General features: G+C 41.4%; 1 protein-coding gene across 2 annotated transcripts in view; it reads right to left on the bottom strand.

Annotated features, from left to right (window-relative positions):
- The window catches only part of LOC114942915 (uncharacterized), a 76338-nt gene extending 63106 nt beyond the window's left edge, over positions 1–13232 (bottom strand). Inside the window, exon 1 of one of the 2 annotated variants that reach the window (XM_085482006.1) lies at positions 12726–13232. The gene's annotated coding sequence lies outside the window, so the exon portion shown is untranslated. Of the gene's footprint in view, positions 1–6475; positions 7248–12725 lie in introns of those variants that run through there. The other variant, XM_085482007.1, reaches the window with a different exon arrangement.
- Between the last annotated feature and the right edge of the window lie 4336 nt (positions 13233–17568).

Here is a 17568-nt window from a genome sequence, read left to right as displayed (position 1 = left end):
GGAATTCGTCGTTGTGGGTTTTTTTGATAAGACCGGCCACAAGATGACGGAAATTATTGCGAATGTACTTACACGTTGAGATAACAGGAACACGGAATGTGTTGTTATATATATGCGGAATTTGTTGTCATGCTCTTCGCGATATAACATCTCACTCAATTGCGATATAGAATAAATAAAACAATGTGAATATAGATAAGCGCATCGATATGAACGGCAATTTGCAAATATAAAACTACATATTATTAAAAAAGAAAAAAATTCAATGTTAATATAAAAAATACAAAACAAGGAGAGAGCTATTGTTAATTCAGATCGTTATCGAAATTTTTATAATATATTACAATTTTATATTCTCCAAGTTTGTTGAAAACGACTGACGAGTTTCGAGATCAAAACCAATAAAGAAAACTACATGTGTTTTCGTAGTTGTTTCGCTTATAATCAAGACAATGTGAACAAACTCAGCATCAGAAAGATCGTAGCAACATAAAATAATGTATAAACAAGAGCGACAAAAATTGTTGCGAAAAGTAATGTTTTAAAATTCAATGCAAGAAACATCATTGATCGACAAATAATAGATATAATTCAATATTCAATTTTATTTACTAAAACCGAGATATGTCATCTATTTTTATACTTGTAAATTTTTCTCTTATTAATGTAAATAAAAAATTGCACGGCTAAAGATGACTACAATCAATGGTCAAAATATTCTGGAAAGTTAATTGTTTTAATAAAAGAATTGTTCGCGCATACAAACATTGGTATTTTCGCATTGGCCATGCCTGTATTCACATTGATTTTAAATCGACGAGCTGTAAACTTTATTTTATAAATAAAATCTTTTGTTTTATATCACATTAATCTCTGTCTAAACTAAAAAAAAAAAAAATGACAAAAATTCTTACAGCAAAGCAATAAAAGGAACGAAAATTAAAAACGATAATTTTTCGAAACAACAAATTATATAATTTTTTTTTAAGAGAGAGGAAGAGAGAGAGAGCTTGTAATGCAACTTAATTTCACGTATAATTTTCGGGTGACATTTCCTTGCCTGTGGTGCTAACCATTTTCATCGTGCTTTCGAGACCTCGCACCATCCCAGTTTTGTTATGAGATCTACCCAACCACCGCCGTTAGGGTGAAGCACTTACAGCACAATGAGTATGCAAATAGGCCGGCATTCGGCTACATTTGTTTCAACGAGCTTAGGAACGCGCCGTCTCGCGCGAAGAAGCAGTTCCTTCACGCAAAAAGGCCATAAAAGTCTGTCCCGTATTTCCCAAATCTTTACAAAGCAAAGGGAGTTACTTTCCGCGCGGTTTTTTATTGCTCGTTACTTCGCCCGCATCGCTCACTCGACATTGTTTCCATCGTCGCGTTCGTTTCAGCACACGAGTGACGCTACTTTTCTGCTCAAATATATATCGATCGCGAAAGTTTCCCTCCGTGTTTCATTCCCGCGAACGGCATACAGTGTCCGATTAGATCAAGGTTTCTTCTTCCAAGTCTCTACGCTGTCTGTATGTGTGAAAGGTTCCTCCGTTCCAAAGTTAAAACTTTCTCAACTTCATTCGCATGCAGCCTACTTCGTTACTTCTCCGCGCGTGTCCTGAGAGATTAGGGCCACCGACAATTCGCGGATCTGACGAAACTTTTGTCTCGCGTCTCGCATAAAGCTAACGACGACGCAAGGCGTTAAGACACGTCACAACACAGTGGCAGCAGTCCGAAACTTGGCAAATTTCTGACAACGGCGGTCGTTTGGGAACGCGTTATTCCCAACACTTGCCGGGACATGATCCATAATAATCGGTCGCGAGACTCCTAAAGCCTCGACTGGTTTGGAACCCGGCCCGATCGAACGATGATCCTCGAATGATTCTTCGAGTATCGCGCTCTGAGTATAGGGGAACCCTATGTAATCGGAGCTCTTTGTCTACATGCGAGGCTCGCTAATGACACGAGCGATTAAGCTCGCGCGATGACAATCCATTCCCTACTCGAAGAGTATCATCTTTTTTTTAAACGCGGGGGTAAAAAAGAATATGCGCTGACAAAGTATGTAATGGAATTCATTGCACGAGGTAATCTCTTACTTGCTTTCTTTTTATATTAACATTATTTCTGTAGTAATATTTCTGCACGTACAAAGAGATAATTGAACTGTTTGAGGCGCTGCTGCCTGACAAATAGCCGTAATTACGCTTATCCGTTATATCCTCATTAAACGGTTAAATTATCTTTCTTGATCTCTCGGATAGTTTTTCGTATCAATTATATATTTATGTTCCGATATCTCTATGTCGCATCGAGACAATTATAAATCTATATCGAACACTCTTCCATTGCATATATTTATTATAGATTTTATATACATTTTTTTCAAGATACGTCTCCCGACTGCATTCGAGATTCGTGGAATGAATAATTTCCCCAGACGTATAAGAGACTATATAATCTTATATAAACGATACACGAAAGTGTCAGCGAGTATTGTTTGACGCATGACAGCTTTAGATGTATCTCAAGGCGAAGTGGAAACTCTCCCACCGAAAACCTCGAGACGTGCCGCAAGTTTCGCGAGCAGGGACGGATGTGAACTTTGAAACCCGGTAGGCCCCACTGAATTCGTAATCGCGTAATCCCGAGATTTCATTAAACCAAATATCTCCGAGCTTTCTGTCGCCGGGGCTTAAGTACGCTCCCTAGACCGAGAAAAAGTTATGCGATTCGGTACATCGGAAATCTCCTTTTATCCTTACCGCAAATTAGCTTTAGCAAAATTAATTAAGAACCGGGAGTGCCGCGGTTGAGTAACGCTAAGATCGTCCGTAATGGAGAAACGCGAACTTTAATCCCATTCGATCAATCCGCTGTCAAGCAAGTAAGCTAATCAAGCAAGTTGCCTCCGTCCTCTTTCTTTCGCGTGTATATGTAAAGTTGATGACAGAAGTTTTACTTCGCGAACTGCAGACGCGCTGCAATTATAATTTGCATTGCATATACAACGTGCATATCGCGATTATAAAAAATGTTTTGCTGCGGCAGCAACGCTGCCGTATTGTGTCTTATCCCGAAGCCGCGCTCGGGATAAAACGTATCGAAATGTATATATATATATATATATATATATATATATATATTTACATGTGTAACACCTCCTGCTGTCAAAATTGTCGACGCGCGTGAGTTGTGTAAAAGTGTCAACGCGCCGCGCGCGCATATATTTTATCGGCCGCTAACGAATCCGAACGTGTGAAGGACGTTAAGGAGCGCGGCTCGTGTGGGAAAGCGACGTCCATTCTTTCGACGACAATACAAGCCATTTGATAAAAGTCACTCGATCCCCCTTTCGCCGCGAACAAATATTGGAAGGAGAGAGACTCGCGCGCGAGATAAGCGCGTGAAACTCTGAATTCGAAGCTGTTGTAGATTACGGATGCGTTTATACATACATATATACGCGCGTGTGCGTATATATGCGTGCGCATATATATTGGCGTGTCGTTACACTTACTGCGTTGCTGCTCTAGCGAGGCAGATGTTGATAACGAACGACAGCGACAGAGACAGGGACAGTGACAGCTGCCCCGTATTGTTCGACACGTTCGTTGATTATAGGTCAAAGGCCTCTTACCAAGGATCAAAGAATTGTATATACGCAATATACGATCGAAATCTTTTTTACGCAAAATTATCATTTCCGACAAATCTCCTTACTTTGCGCGAAACGAACACTTTCGCGAAATACAATCGCGGAAATCTTGCAGGGTTGCGCTGGAAATCTATTATTACGTCTTTAATCAATTTTCTCCATCGACGTGAAAATAACTTTGCTCCGTCATATTGATCTGTTTATATAGATGTACATATTTATAACATATGTACATTTACCTTTCTCTCTTCGATAAGTGAAAGATATGTGAGATTTCTACTCCTCCGCCGAGTCAATGGCGAACTCTATTTAGTCTAAATGAATACAATCTTGTTTAATGTTCGAGGAATAAAGACACAAAGTTCTTTTTAAGGGATGCTCTTATCATCGATACAGATTCGTAGACTCGTTATTTATTTAAGAATACGTTTGAGTTTAACTGGAATAAATCGTAAAAACGATTTAATAGCGTCTTTATTTGTGTGCTCAATTTCCATCTTTTGTTCAATAGTCTGCATTAAGATACACTCGCAAGTGTGATATTTTTATGGCAAGTAAAAATATATTAAACTTGACGTGTATAAAATATTCTCTTTTTCTTAAAAAAAATATAGTACATTATCAAAATATTTATAAAATGACATATTCTGATAGCCTTTCCAAAATATGCGATATAAAAACTAGTTAAGTTCAATTAATCAAGTATGCTATATGACAGATATAAAATGTTATAGTAATATTGCGAAATAATTACGAATGAATGAGAATTGTCACGTGTAACAAATTTTTCGTGAAAAGAAAATGTCAATAATTCTTAGGCATTAATCGGAAGATTGAGAAGACGATTAATAATTTATTCTTAATTATCACTCAATAATAATCATTAAATTTTTTTATCGCAAAGTCTTCATTCTCAGAAATTGTGATATTTAAAATTTTTCAATACTATGTGTTTGATAAGAAACGAGCTCAGTTTCGATATTCGTATGAATTTTTGTATTCGGATATAACTAAGTAAATCTTTTTACTTATTCTGTAAAATAAAAGAAAAATGACATAAATCATAATCTCCGATAACTTAAACACGAAATACAAAAACACTGATTGAAACATCCGACATCTTTCAGTAGCGCACAGTTATGTTCTTGAGGTTTACATATTGGCCCGTATTTGTACCACAAATTCCGAGGTTCATGAACCTTAAATTGATTCTTTAAAAAATTCAGATATAAATGGTAGATATCGATGGATAGAGTCAACGGTTTAAGATTGCTGAAAATAAAGGTCGACAAATATCGATTTTATTAGTTAAATAAACCCGATGCATTATCGGATTACGACCAGTGGAATGTTCTTAGTGAGAGAAAATAGAGCGGATATAAATGCGATGTGTCGAAAATTGCGCGAAGGATTTCCGACGGAGGCGACGCGCGCTAGAGATTCACGCCATCGCTAAAGATTCGCGTTTTCGCGTAAAAACGTCAAACGTTATTATTTACGCATAATCCGCACTTCCAACGACGTTCCCAAAGTGATTACGAAGCGTCTTACGCAAACCAAGTGTCACCGCGTCGCTCCGATACTGTCTCCCTTATATGATGCAAACTGTATAAAATAAAATATAAATTAGAACAAGGAGATTCAGGATGTATAAAGGATGTGTCGCGCAAGCTTTCGTCGTTTGGAGCTTTTGTAGATCCGCGTACGCGATTGCACAATTAATTACATCGTCATTGTGACGAGAGCTTGCAGCGTCGATTAGGCGAGGCACGGGAATACACATGTAATACATGGGAAAAATATAAATAAAATGCAACAGAAAGCAAAAAGCATAAATTGTATTTCGTAACAATGATATGAGCGAACGAAAGCGAAACACTGGTAACACACACCGCATAAACCGCGCATTGACAATCGCGATGAATAATGGAGGGGTCAATTAAATCTCAATTAAACACCACCGGATAATACGAATCGCGGCTCTTTTCAGTGTCGCCTCACCAGAGGGCTAGGTTTTTTCAAACATCGCCGGCGCGATTCATCCGCTTCGAAAATCAGCATGCCGTCTATAGCGCGAGTACACACAAACGCACCCACCCCCACACACACACACACACACACATACACACATACAGCTCAGTCATTTTATACACCTCGTAAAGAATGGCGCATTAAAATTACGTTGATGGGCCTCGAAAATATGATTTCCACTCTGCGCCCATCGATAACCTCGCCATTCGACCGAATCAAATTCTATCCCGACACTTGGCGATACCGATACCGCGCATATTATATTCTGTATCAAATTATCCGCTAATTTAATAGCACGTTGTGTCGTCCTAATTTAAAGCCGTGTCCATCATTAATCACGGCCGCGACTCGAAACTAAATCAGTACCAAGTATGTGCGGGTATAATGGGAAAAGCATTACGAATACGTTTACACCCCTACACGAAGGGAGCACGCAACGCCCTTCTTCGTTCGGACGACCTTCTTCGGAACTCGGACGAAGGGAGAAGAAATGCACGAAAGAAGAGAAAGTCGAGCACTCTGAGAATTAATTTCTTTTTCCTTAATCTTTGCAACTTTTTCTTCACCGTTTTCTTCACCCTCTTTCGTCTCCCAACGTATAATCGGTATTGCCAAGTATCGTTGATACTTTACCAGGTGTTTTCGAAATCTCCGAAATAAGACGCACGCATTGAAAGTAAATTCGATCGTCTGGTGAACCCTATACGAAATAACACCGAAACACTTGGCTACGGATACGCGGACACAATAAGCGATCAGACACCGGCCACGTAACTTTACCTTGTCTACGATGCGATCACGTTATCCCCGAGATAAACACACGTGTCACACTTGGTCACGAACGGCGCGCCGAAGATATAACACGGGGATCACAGACTGATATAGAAAGAGAAATGTCAGAGTGCCGTGGACCGACGCTCTCGGACACGACTCGTCACTACTGTAGTACACCTACAGTTCACTCGTACGACCGGTGATTGCGAAAAGTCGGCGCGGGATCACATTGTCTTCCGCAAAGTCTTCTCCGCGGTCATCGCGACACACGTCGACCGTATCCACGACTGTATCAAGCACTAACGAGCAACCCACTGTCTGTCCGTTGGCTGTCTGTAGGCTGCTAGCGACCACCAGCGACTCAAGATTCCGCGCAATCTTCCGTGCACCACGTTCGCGGACGCGCAGCTCCACGGCGTTTGGTCCTTCGTGTCCTTAGAGCGTACGTATATATCCGCGAGCGGGTATGCGCGTTTCTTGGACGTGTACGCACGTGCATGTAAGCCGGATGCGTGTACGTGTTACCTCCGGTGTACGTGTGTGCGCGCGCGCAAGTAGTCTCGTGTGTGAGTGTATATGTGTTTGTGGGCGCGTGTATACGTGTTGGTCGATGTATGCGGTGTGTACGTGTACGTGTGTACGTGTGTATGTGTGTATGTGTAGGTGAGCTAACGGTGCGCGCGCGCGTATCTGTACCGGTGGGTATATTACAAGGTGTACGCGTCTTAAGTGATTTCGGCCTCGCTGGTCAGGCAGCCCCGGCAGCTCCGTATGATGAGGCCGCCGCTTTGCTACTGACAGACCTAAAGACCACCCTAACCCTGCAGTCGGGGACGAGGGGTTCCCCACCCCCGTCGTGAGCGGACGAGAGAGAGACCACCCTCCCCCGCCAGGGACCAGGGCGAATAAGCAACCCTTAGCACCCGATGCCACCTCCACGGCGGCGGCGCAAACGCACTCCTGCCTCCGAGGGTAGTCTTATCCCCACCGACTCTTTCGTAGGAGCGAGACTACCACCCCCCACCCACCCCCCAGTCGATTCCACAGTCCTGCCACCACTATCACCCCCTCGCGACGCACGCTACCGACGCCGCCGTCGACGCTGCCGCCGCCGCCACCGCCGCCGTTGCCGCCGCCGTCGACGTCGACGCCGCCGCCGCCGCCGCCGTCGAATCCCTTCCAGAGACGAGAAACCCCTTCTTCTCGTCTCCTACGGCTTCTACGGAGGAGAGTCGTCTTAAGATAAAAACACGGACGATCGGGTTTTGCAGTTAACCCACTCACCCTCGACTCGCATCCCCTCTACACGCGTGTTCTTTCCGTCTCCTCGTCCTCTACCCCCGATGTATCCCCCCCTACTCCATCTCCGCGCGAAGGCTCTTGCTCAAGCAAGCAGCCTCGAGTCGCCCCAACCCTTTCTCCTTCACCCCGTCCACCTCGCCACGCTGCTCTCCGCGGATCTCGACGAAACTTTCGATTCTTTCGGGGGCAACCTTCACAGCCCCCACCTCCCTCTCTATTTTTTCCTCTCTTCGCCGACCGATACATCGCGTGTCGACCCGTTCGACGTTATCATACCGTTCACCCTCGGAGCACACATATTCCCCACCCCTCGCCCGACGTTTCCCACTGCGAGAGACAACAACGGGACCGACCTCGTGGTTTTTTACAGAACGGAGGGGGAAAAGGGTGACAGTATATATTGTTGTCATTTTTTTGAACGATTTCAGGCGCATCGATCTTCGACGACTACACGTCCCGTCCTGGTCACGCGCCGATGTGACGCGCCGACAAGATCACTTTCGCCGCCGTTTCTTTCCGGGATGAACTCTATGACCCCGCGCATTACTTTCATCGATATTTCACGTTAACGAACAGAATTCTCTCATCTGGGAGACGGTGGATTGTACGGCGAGTTCTTATTTGCGAGAATCAAAATCCTGACGCGATTCGTACCATTTCGAGACAAATACGGCTTTTCGACTTATATATTCTTACTCTATTTGGTTTTTACCTTCTGCAATGAAGAATAAAGTCATATCTGTGCGCGTACGATTTCGAAATGTCATCGTTTTCAAACATACGAAGGAATCTTTTTACATTTATGCAAGAGCAAACGCGGAAAATTAGATATATATGCAATGATACATCAGTCAAGATTGAGATATACAAATTTATATATGACAATGACAGATAGTATAAATTAGATAGCAAAAAGTCAAAAATATATTATATATATCAATTATGAGATATATAAAATGGATTAGAATTATATAAAGAACACGAAACATCGCTCACCGTCACTGAACTGTTTGTGAACAATACTTGTGAGATTATGTGATTATTTGAACACTTATCTTGAAAATTATTTTGAAAAGAGAGAGAGACAGAGAGAGAGTGATATAATTGTATTTTGTAAATCTTTCGTTCGTGAGCTACTATGTAAAATTTGTAAATGCAAGAATCGTGAAATTGAATAACACGGAAGATATTTTCTACAAAAAATACATTCACAAATTATATTGTATTTTGCGAATCTTTCGTTGGAAAGCTACTATATAAAATTTGTAAACGTAAAAATCGTGAAATTAAATAACACGGAAGATATTTTCTATAAAAATACATTCGCAAATTATATTGTATTTTGTGAATCTTTCGTTCGTGAGCTATTATATAAAATTTGTAAACGCAAGCATTGTGAAATTAAATAACATGAAAGATAATTTCTATAAAAAAAACACATTCGCAAATCTGATTGTAAATTCTTAAAGATATTCATATTATTATACATGTATTTGTAAACGAAATTTTTGCACTGAATATATCGATCCTTATGTTGAATAGATTTATATTGTCATTCAAATTTGATTGAGAAATACAAATAAATAAATTTTGAAATAAATATAATTTAAATAAAAAAATGTATATAAAATTACAATCTCTCTGTAATATCGTTATAATATAATACATACGTATCAAATAAATAAAACAATTTTCATGCAACTTTGAAATATTTGTTGATTTATTGATAAGGTGAGTTTTTAAACAATCAAAAAAATATATAAAAAAGAGACAATTTAGATGAAATATCAAAGAAAAGATAATGTAGATACAATTTATTTCAAACTATATATTTAATATTGCGAAACAATTATACGTATAATGCGAAACTATTCAAAGCAAATGTGTGAAGCAGTTCAAATTCAAGAAACAATAACAAGATTATTAACTCTTCATAGCTACAAACAACTTACGAACGAACGATCACAAGATATGCCCAAAATAATCTAAAAATATCTCTAAAAATATCTAAAAATATATTAAAAATATTCAAAAACCAAAATTATATCTCAAAAATATGTTAAATAGACAAAAAGAAGAATTCCGATTTACGATGTAGTGTCACGATAGATATTTCACGCTTGGTTTTTTTCAACCACAAGATCCACTAAAGTATCCGAACGAGTACGATCGTCTTCGTTTAATCAAAGTTTGAAAAAACTAATATCAATTTTAACTTGACCTATAACTTATAAGTGTCACGCGTGTCACGACGCATAATCGAAACGATTGAAAAATCGAAAAATTTTGGAAAATAGTGACCATATTCGAGCTTTTTAAAGTCCGGTATTAAACTGCAATCTATTGAAATATATAAGTATCGTGAGTATCATAAGAGGTTGCAGGAACCTACGGGGTGCAGACAGGTCCCGTCTACCTAAATCATACCACAGTAAAAAGAGCCGCGGGGGTGGCAGATGTATCGAAACAAATTTTTATGCGGGTCAAGCTTTTCTGCGCTTTTCGAAGCCGCCACCCCCACCCCTGGTTATACACCCCACTACCGATCGACACTCATTTATACTTTTACCACCACCCCACCGCTCCCACCGCGGGGATTGTTTATGACACGATTCGTTTGATTATTAGCTGTTTATACGCGACCATCGATCGAACCGCTAACTGCACGCGGCATTCCGACAGCAAAACAGTTCCGCCGCGCGCTTTATTGCAACCCTTTCGCTCCAAAACCGGGTTTTTTTTCCGAACGTGTATCTAAACTGGCGAAACTGGTTCTACTGGACTCTACATTGGATTCGGTTACTTCTTTTCGTGATCTTAGTTCTATACGGACGACTGTTCGAACGACATCTCGAAAGTGCTCCATGGATACGTCTCTCATTGTTCATCGATGCAACCATTTTGTGTACAATAGAAATAAGATTTCCAAAATTCTCTGGTTCAAAGTATGAAAAAATTTGCTTACAAATATCTTGTTACGCAATAATTAGTAAAAACAGAGAATGATAAAGCGTCATTTTATAACATCTCGATCACGAATTCTTTTCAGAGACAATCTAAATATTTTTCTATGTTTTCAATTTTCGATTATTGTTTTTTTTTGTTGCCGCGAAAACTCAAAAGACATAATTTAAACGCGTGATAGTCTTTTTCAAATCATTATAAAAATCTTTGATACAAAGCAATTGAAGCGGATTTTTAAATATATTATTAATTAAATTTAGTCTGCGAAATGTATTTTGGTTATTTATACATTCCAATTTACATTGCATTTAAAAATGGCTTCGATGAGGTTTATGTTATTGATTTAAAAACGAATCCGCGTAGCGTCTGTCTCGACCTGTCGCGGGTTAAACGGCTGCCGTCGGAACAATGTTTGACATCTCCGCTTTTCTGGCTGACAGGAGCCAACTGTATCTACTGTACCGAAGGGACTTTCGATAAGTTTTGTTAAATTATCACATGTTCAAAATTTCCTTGTAGATATCGATACTTGTAACTTGCACCACAGTGTTTTCAAAATACTTAATTTATTATCTGCATCACCCGAAATTGATAATCAATCATTACACTTTTTAACAATTTACATATTATCTCAATTTTATTCATGGTTCAACATTCATGTTTATATTTTTATAATATAACACGACTTTTATGTAGAATTTTAAGTTATTTGCAAAAGACGTCATTTTTTGTAGCAAAAATGTTTATATTGATGATGCCATATTTCTGCCATTTATTTTAAGTATTATAATTATAATTAGAGGAACTTTTATAAATATACAACATAAAAAAATGTTATATTTTATTATTCACATTTTTTTCCAACAGAATAGAAATGTATTATATAAATAGCACAAACTTTAATATTAATTTATGGTAATAGTTGTAATGTATAATGAATTTTAATGCAATTTTCAAATTTTAAAAGCGATTGAATATATGACTCCGATATTCAACATTAAGATAATTGATAAATATTTTAAGATATCTATTTTAGCGAAGCGTTTCACAATTATTTATAGCATAAATAAATTGCACGATATATTTTTATATTAATCGTGCGATTGTTTCACTTTATTTCATTAGATGGTTGTGTGCACCATCGACTCTCATCGTATTTTTACGCGTTGCAAGATTCCAATTTCTTACACGATCTTATTATCACTCAGATATTATAATCGCTGCCTTTACGCGAGTTTATTTTATAATTATTTCCTGACGTGAGCACAGTTAGCACCAACACATCACACCTGTCACCGTTGACATCACCACACGATCAAGAATTTTTCCTTCGCTCGACGCGCGACTAGTCTAAGGGGAAACAGTCCGTATATCACGGACATCGTGAGACGTGAGAAATAACCGGTTCGATCACTAGCAAAAGATATATCATTTTTTCAAACTCACAACATACCTATCTACTGAAAAGAAGTAAGTGTTATTGTAAAATGCTTAATTATACATAAAATTGTTTTTGCATGTATATCCCATTACTCCGAAAAAAGCTTTTGCTAAATGTTATTTCATTAAGATGTAAATGTAAAAATTAATACTCATTTCCGTTAATCTTTGTATTGCAGAGAATTGTTAGTCTCTTCTTCTCTCATATAATAATTTACCACTATCATAATTTAAATGGCAAAATTTCACATATCGTAGAACAGAAAAATCCATTTATATTCGAGACAAGAAGTTCAATGTGTGTTTATCTTTTCGTACCGCGTTTATCTTCTTATTAATTCACATAATCACTGTAGAAAATATCAAATACTCTAGCAGTCCACGAAATCTCTCGTATATTTACCGGATTACTTCGCGTGTCATTAAGGGAAGAAGATCGTCGCGCGCGAACCATGAGTTAGCAACAAGATGCGGAACGAAAAAAATGATTAAAAACCCGAAAAGCTCGAAGATTTCGATACTTTTCCTCGCTCGTCGATCATGAACTCACCTGTTTGTTGCGCCGATCCCAAGAAGACAAGTTCGGAGGACGAGGACGGGTAAGAAGACGTTCACAACATCGGCGCACTCGAAGCCGGTAGGACGATCCTCTTCGATTCTCTCTCACTGCAAGCTCTCGCGCGAGCTTTTAACATCACAGTATCTATACAACGTCGCGAGCCGCGTTAAGAAAGTCCTCCTCTCCCCGGCACCTTTTCCTTCCGTCACGAGAAAATTTTCTTTCCGTTTTGAAACAAAAAAAAAAGCGTTCTTTTCCTTTTTTCTAAATATACTTTTAAACAAATTGTTCCTTCTCTCGTCCTTTTTCTTGGCTCGCGCGCGCGGCCCCGATGCCTCTTTTTGCGTTGGGGGCTCCCGGCCTGACGAACGTGGCCGATCAGCGCGCGGGTAGAGAGAGCTTGGGCTGCGTGGCGGAGCGCGAACTTTCGGGCTTGCGGGCGCACTGGCGCACACGGCACACTCGCACCGCGTAGACGGAGAGAGGAGAAGCTCCGGCGGATGCTGTAAGCCGAAGGGAGAGAACTACGCGCGCCGGCCAGCGGCGGAGCAAGCCGGTGGGGCCCCTCTTGGTCACTCGCCCCGGACAGTGGCGCCCCTGCCGCGCGCAATCGCAAACTCGCCTCTGCTTCTCCTAGGCGCGTTACACGAGCGACGAGGACGGCGGTACCGAGAGATCGAGAGGAGGCGGTGGGAAACGAACGAGAAAGAAGATCCGCGCGCCGGCCAAAGAGAAGGACCGGCAAGCGGGCGAGCGAGGCGGTGGACCGACGAAAGGGGTTGACGGGGGGAGGGTGGAAAGGGGGGCGGAAGGGGGGTGGAGGGTTGGTGCGCGCGAGATACGGCACTCGGTACCGGGAGAGGGATAGAGAAAAGTGCTACGAGTAGCAGGACCGCCCCTTGGCGCTGGCTCTACGCGGGAACCGACTGCCCGGAGCGGTAAAATTGAAGATTTATGCGAGACGCCGTTTACGTCGATTAACGCTACGCTATACTGCCCACCGTGCTCTCGCCTGTAACTTATTTAAGAATCGCGATCGCGCGTTTTTCACGGAGACCCCGGATCGTATTAAACACGATTGCTGAATATTCGAGACGAGCTAGAGAGACCATCAATTTCGACGTTCGATATACACTTGCGAGATTCGTCATCGATCGATTCGCTAATGGGATTTCATTTCATATTAATGACAAGTATATACTATCTCGTACAATGCATTTCAAATGCAATTTATCACGTCGAATATAGTTTCGCAATTTTCGCATCTTATCATTTACTTATACATACAATTATAATATCTTATTTCGATATCAATTTAAGATAGAAATGCGACGTTATATCGTGCCAAAGATGCGATAAAGACGCGCGATTATCCGCAATATAGGGAAAAGTACGAGATGATTGAGGATAATTCGAAATCTAGCTAAGGTGGAAAATTTCAATGAAAAAATATTGATATATAGAACATCTTACCCCCGGGGCGACAATGGCCTCGCCAGCGTTCCTGAACGAGTCCACCCCGAGAAAGACGGTAGCAACGGGCGAATCGGCGGTGCGACGAAGAAGATCCCGATCGTGTAAGCTCGCGACGGAATCGTCGCTGGTGGATGTACCGAGAGCGGACAGGGGTCGGAAGGGGTGAGTCGTGCTCGAAGGAGAGAGACGGGGCGACGCTTTCCCGTTCTGAGCGCGACGAGGACACGTCGACGGACGATACGAGCGCCACCGAACTCATTCGAGACAGCGCCGGACAGCGATCAGGAGAGGAAGACGGAGCTTGCGGAGGCCGCGGTAAGGGTGAAAGAGAGAAAAGCTTGCACGCCGGAGGGATAGCGCGACGCAGACGGAAGTAGATGAGACAGCAGGGGCTAGACAAGAGAGAGAGAAGAGCTCCCGCGCTGCAGGCTGACCATTGCGCTCTTACCCTTTATGAAGGCGCATGAAGAAGGAGAGACAGACGCGATAGGGATAGGCGCGAGAGAGCGACCACGTTTTATCACACCGACGACTCCTCATGTACGTGTGAGGATACCCCGACGTGTAACATCGGTATTTTCGAGACGAAGTGGTGTGTGTTCGCGATATATATCAGCCGGATATCTTGAACACTCCACCTTCGACCCGAAGATTCGGAAAAATGTCGAAAAGTCCGCGCGATCTTGAACCCTCGCTCTCGCTCTCTTTCATTATTGTTTAATTGAGCGAAAAATCGAGCGTGGGGATCGAATGTTTTTTTCAACGCGCGAAAGAACCGTAACTTTTATATCGCGATTGTCGAGAAACGCTCGACACATCACATCGATCCCGGTCCTCTCTCTCTCTCTCTCTCTTTTTTTTTACATTTACAACACGCATCCGAAGCATTACAAAGTTTTCGCGTAATTAAGCGTGAATAAACAAGCGAACGGACCTATAATTTAGTCGGTCACTCGCCGGCAGAACGAAAGCGGTGCGAGAAAGACGGCGAGCGTGTTCGGTCATGCGCGATCGCCGGCAAAAGAGAGGCTCCGCTACCCTTTCGATACGCGAAACGAGGACACGCGCAACCTCTCGCCGCGCGCGCGATGGGGTTGCCCGAACCTGTAGTGGTGAAGCGCCGGTGGGTTGTGTTGGTGCAACCCGAAGAAAAATCGCCGCGAGTCTGTAGACTCCTGTACGTGCGTACTAAGGGGTTGAGGATGCTCTGTGGTAGTGAAAGGGTTGCTGGACAGTGGCGAGCTCTTGCTTAGGCGGCCACCGGTGGAACTAACGAGAAAAGGGGTTGGAAACTACCACCTTTGCTCTCTAATAATGCATCATGCTCCGCTTCTCCTTCATACACCTAAGATATATCGACTCGATATTAAATATCAACTATCGTTTCAAAGTGTGTGACCTTTCTTACTTTTTTCGCAGAGTTTTATATATCATCTGATCCTCCCTTATCTTGTACAAAGTGAACAAATTTAATTATATGATATTATAGGTATATTATAGATGTATATAACAATGATCTACGTAAAAGCATAATTTATTATAAAATATAATTATTTTAACACAAAATTATATAAATAATGAAAAATATGGAATAATATTGCTAATTAAGAGCCGAAAGCTTTTTCTTGTATCTTTGAATTATAGAAAATAATCCATGTACAGTTTATTTAAATCTCTCGTCGCATGTATTACGATGCATATCAAATATCAAAATTAATGTTAAAAATGAATAGCGTGGAAAAAGTACGACAAATGCAATGACATTATGTTGCAATTTTATCAAACTTTATCATTATTTATGTTATAGAGAATTATGTAATTTAAGTTCGAACATTATTAATTGCAAACAGCAAACTTTTCTCGAACATGTTTACGATATTCATAAAATAGTCTTTTAGTAACGCGGAGAAGTTTACATCACGATATCACGATAAGTGACGCGAACAAAAGAGCCAAACTACGGAACGGTATACTCGATTTAGACCGGCGTCTCAGTGTTATACCACTTTTTGCACTCCCTCTCCCACTCCGTTTAACTCCAACCCCGAAAAGCCCACTTACCCAATCATACCCCAATCTACCGCTGGCTCAGCGGCGGCGTGCAAAACTCTCGATCAACCGCCAGTATTTTTATCCCAGCAGTTTTTAAGGTCACTTGTTGCTTCTTACTATGCGCGCTAGTGCCGTGAAAGAAATCTCGAAAGAGTTCTCTTTACGAAGACTAGATCCATTTTTTTTTTTTTTTTTTCGTAGCGCAACGTTAATAATTAAGTACGGCTATGGAAAGCGAATGGAAAGAGACACAATAATGTCTAGTAAATAAATTAATGAAAAAATCGCAATAATAATTAGACCTATTGTTTAATGCAAATTTCTTCAAAAATGTTAATTTAAACCATTGCATTGATTGATTCTCTCATTAGTTTCGAATAGATAATTTTTCATCCCTTTATTCCGACAATTTTACAAACAATTCTAATACAGGCAAATTATCCATCGTATTACAATACAGTTTGCATATCAATTAGAACAACAACGAATCCTCATCAGGAAAAGTCGAGGCGCATTAAAAAGCTTTTCCTCGCGTATTAACGAGGAAATCGAGCCGGGCAGCGAGTGCTCGTTAACCTGCTCTAATAATCGCGTCTATATTTGGCAAAAGAAGAGAAGACAAGGACGGAACACGCGAACCGGTTATAATCCGGTGCAACCATCCCCCGTGTGCACTTTCAATCGACGAAACTTCCCTCTTGCGCCCGCCTTTTACCGCATATATGTTCTCTCTCTTTCTCTCTCTCTCTCTCTCTCTCCGTTGTTTTTCTCAAACGCGATCGCGATGTTTGCATTTGCGAACCGGCGCGCGGCTTGCTCGAGCTTTCTTGGCGCGATGGCGATAACGCACCCCTTCACCTAGTTTCACCCCTCGCGCTCTTCTCCGTTGCAGCTGCGCACGATATCCGATCAGTGGCCGGTATTTTTATTCGTAGATTTTAAGGTCACTTGTTGCTTGTTTAGTTATGTCGGCGTACACACGCGCCGTCAACACACGGACACACGGGCACACGGATCGGCTCCACGAATGTGTGTACACGTACGTGTGTACGTAGGTGTGCGCGCGCGCTTGTATGTTCACCGAACGTCCGCTCTCGTGTATCGTAATGCACGTGGACAAAGCAATCCGCCGACATGTGTTGAGGATGCTACATGCACGCGCTGGATTGTGTACGTGGCATCGGACCGATAGGTGGACGCCCTGTCGATTTCATTTCCCCCCATCGGACCGTCGGGTGGCGAGGGATGCGCCGGCGGGGTTGAGCGTTCCACTATTTTTTTCTGGCTTTTTGCCCCTTTTTTCCGG

Source organism: Nylanderia fulva, unplaced genomic scaffold (genome assembly GCF_048542155.1).
Source record: "Nylanderia fulva isolate GAGA-0341 unplaced genomic scaffold, ASM4854215v1 Scaffold2, whole genome shotgun sequence".
Taxonomy (NCBI): domain Eukaryota; kingdom Metazoa; phylum Arthropoda; class Insecta; order Hymenoptera; family Formicidae; genus Nylanderia; species Nylanderia fulva.
The sequence above is the reverse complement of the archived record's forward strand: the minus strand, read 5'-3'. Positions and strand labels throughout refer to the sequence as shown.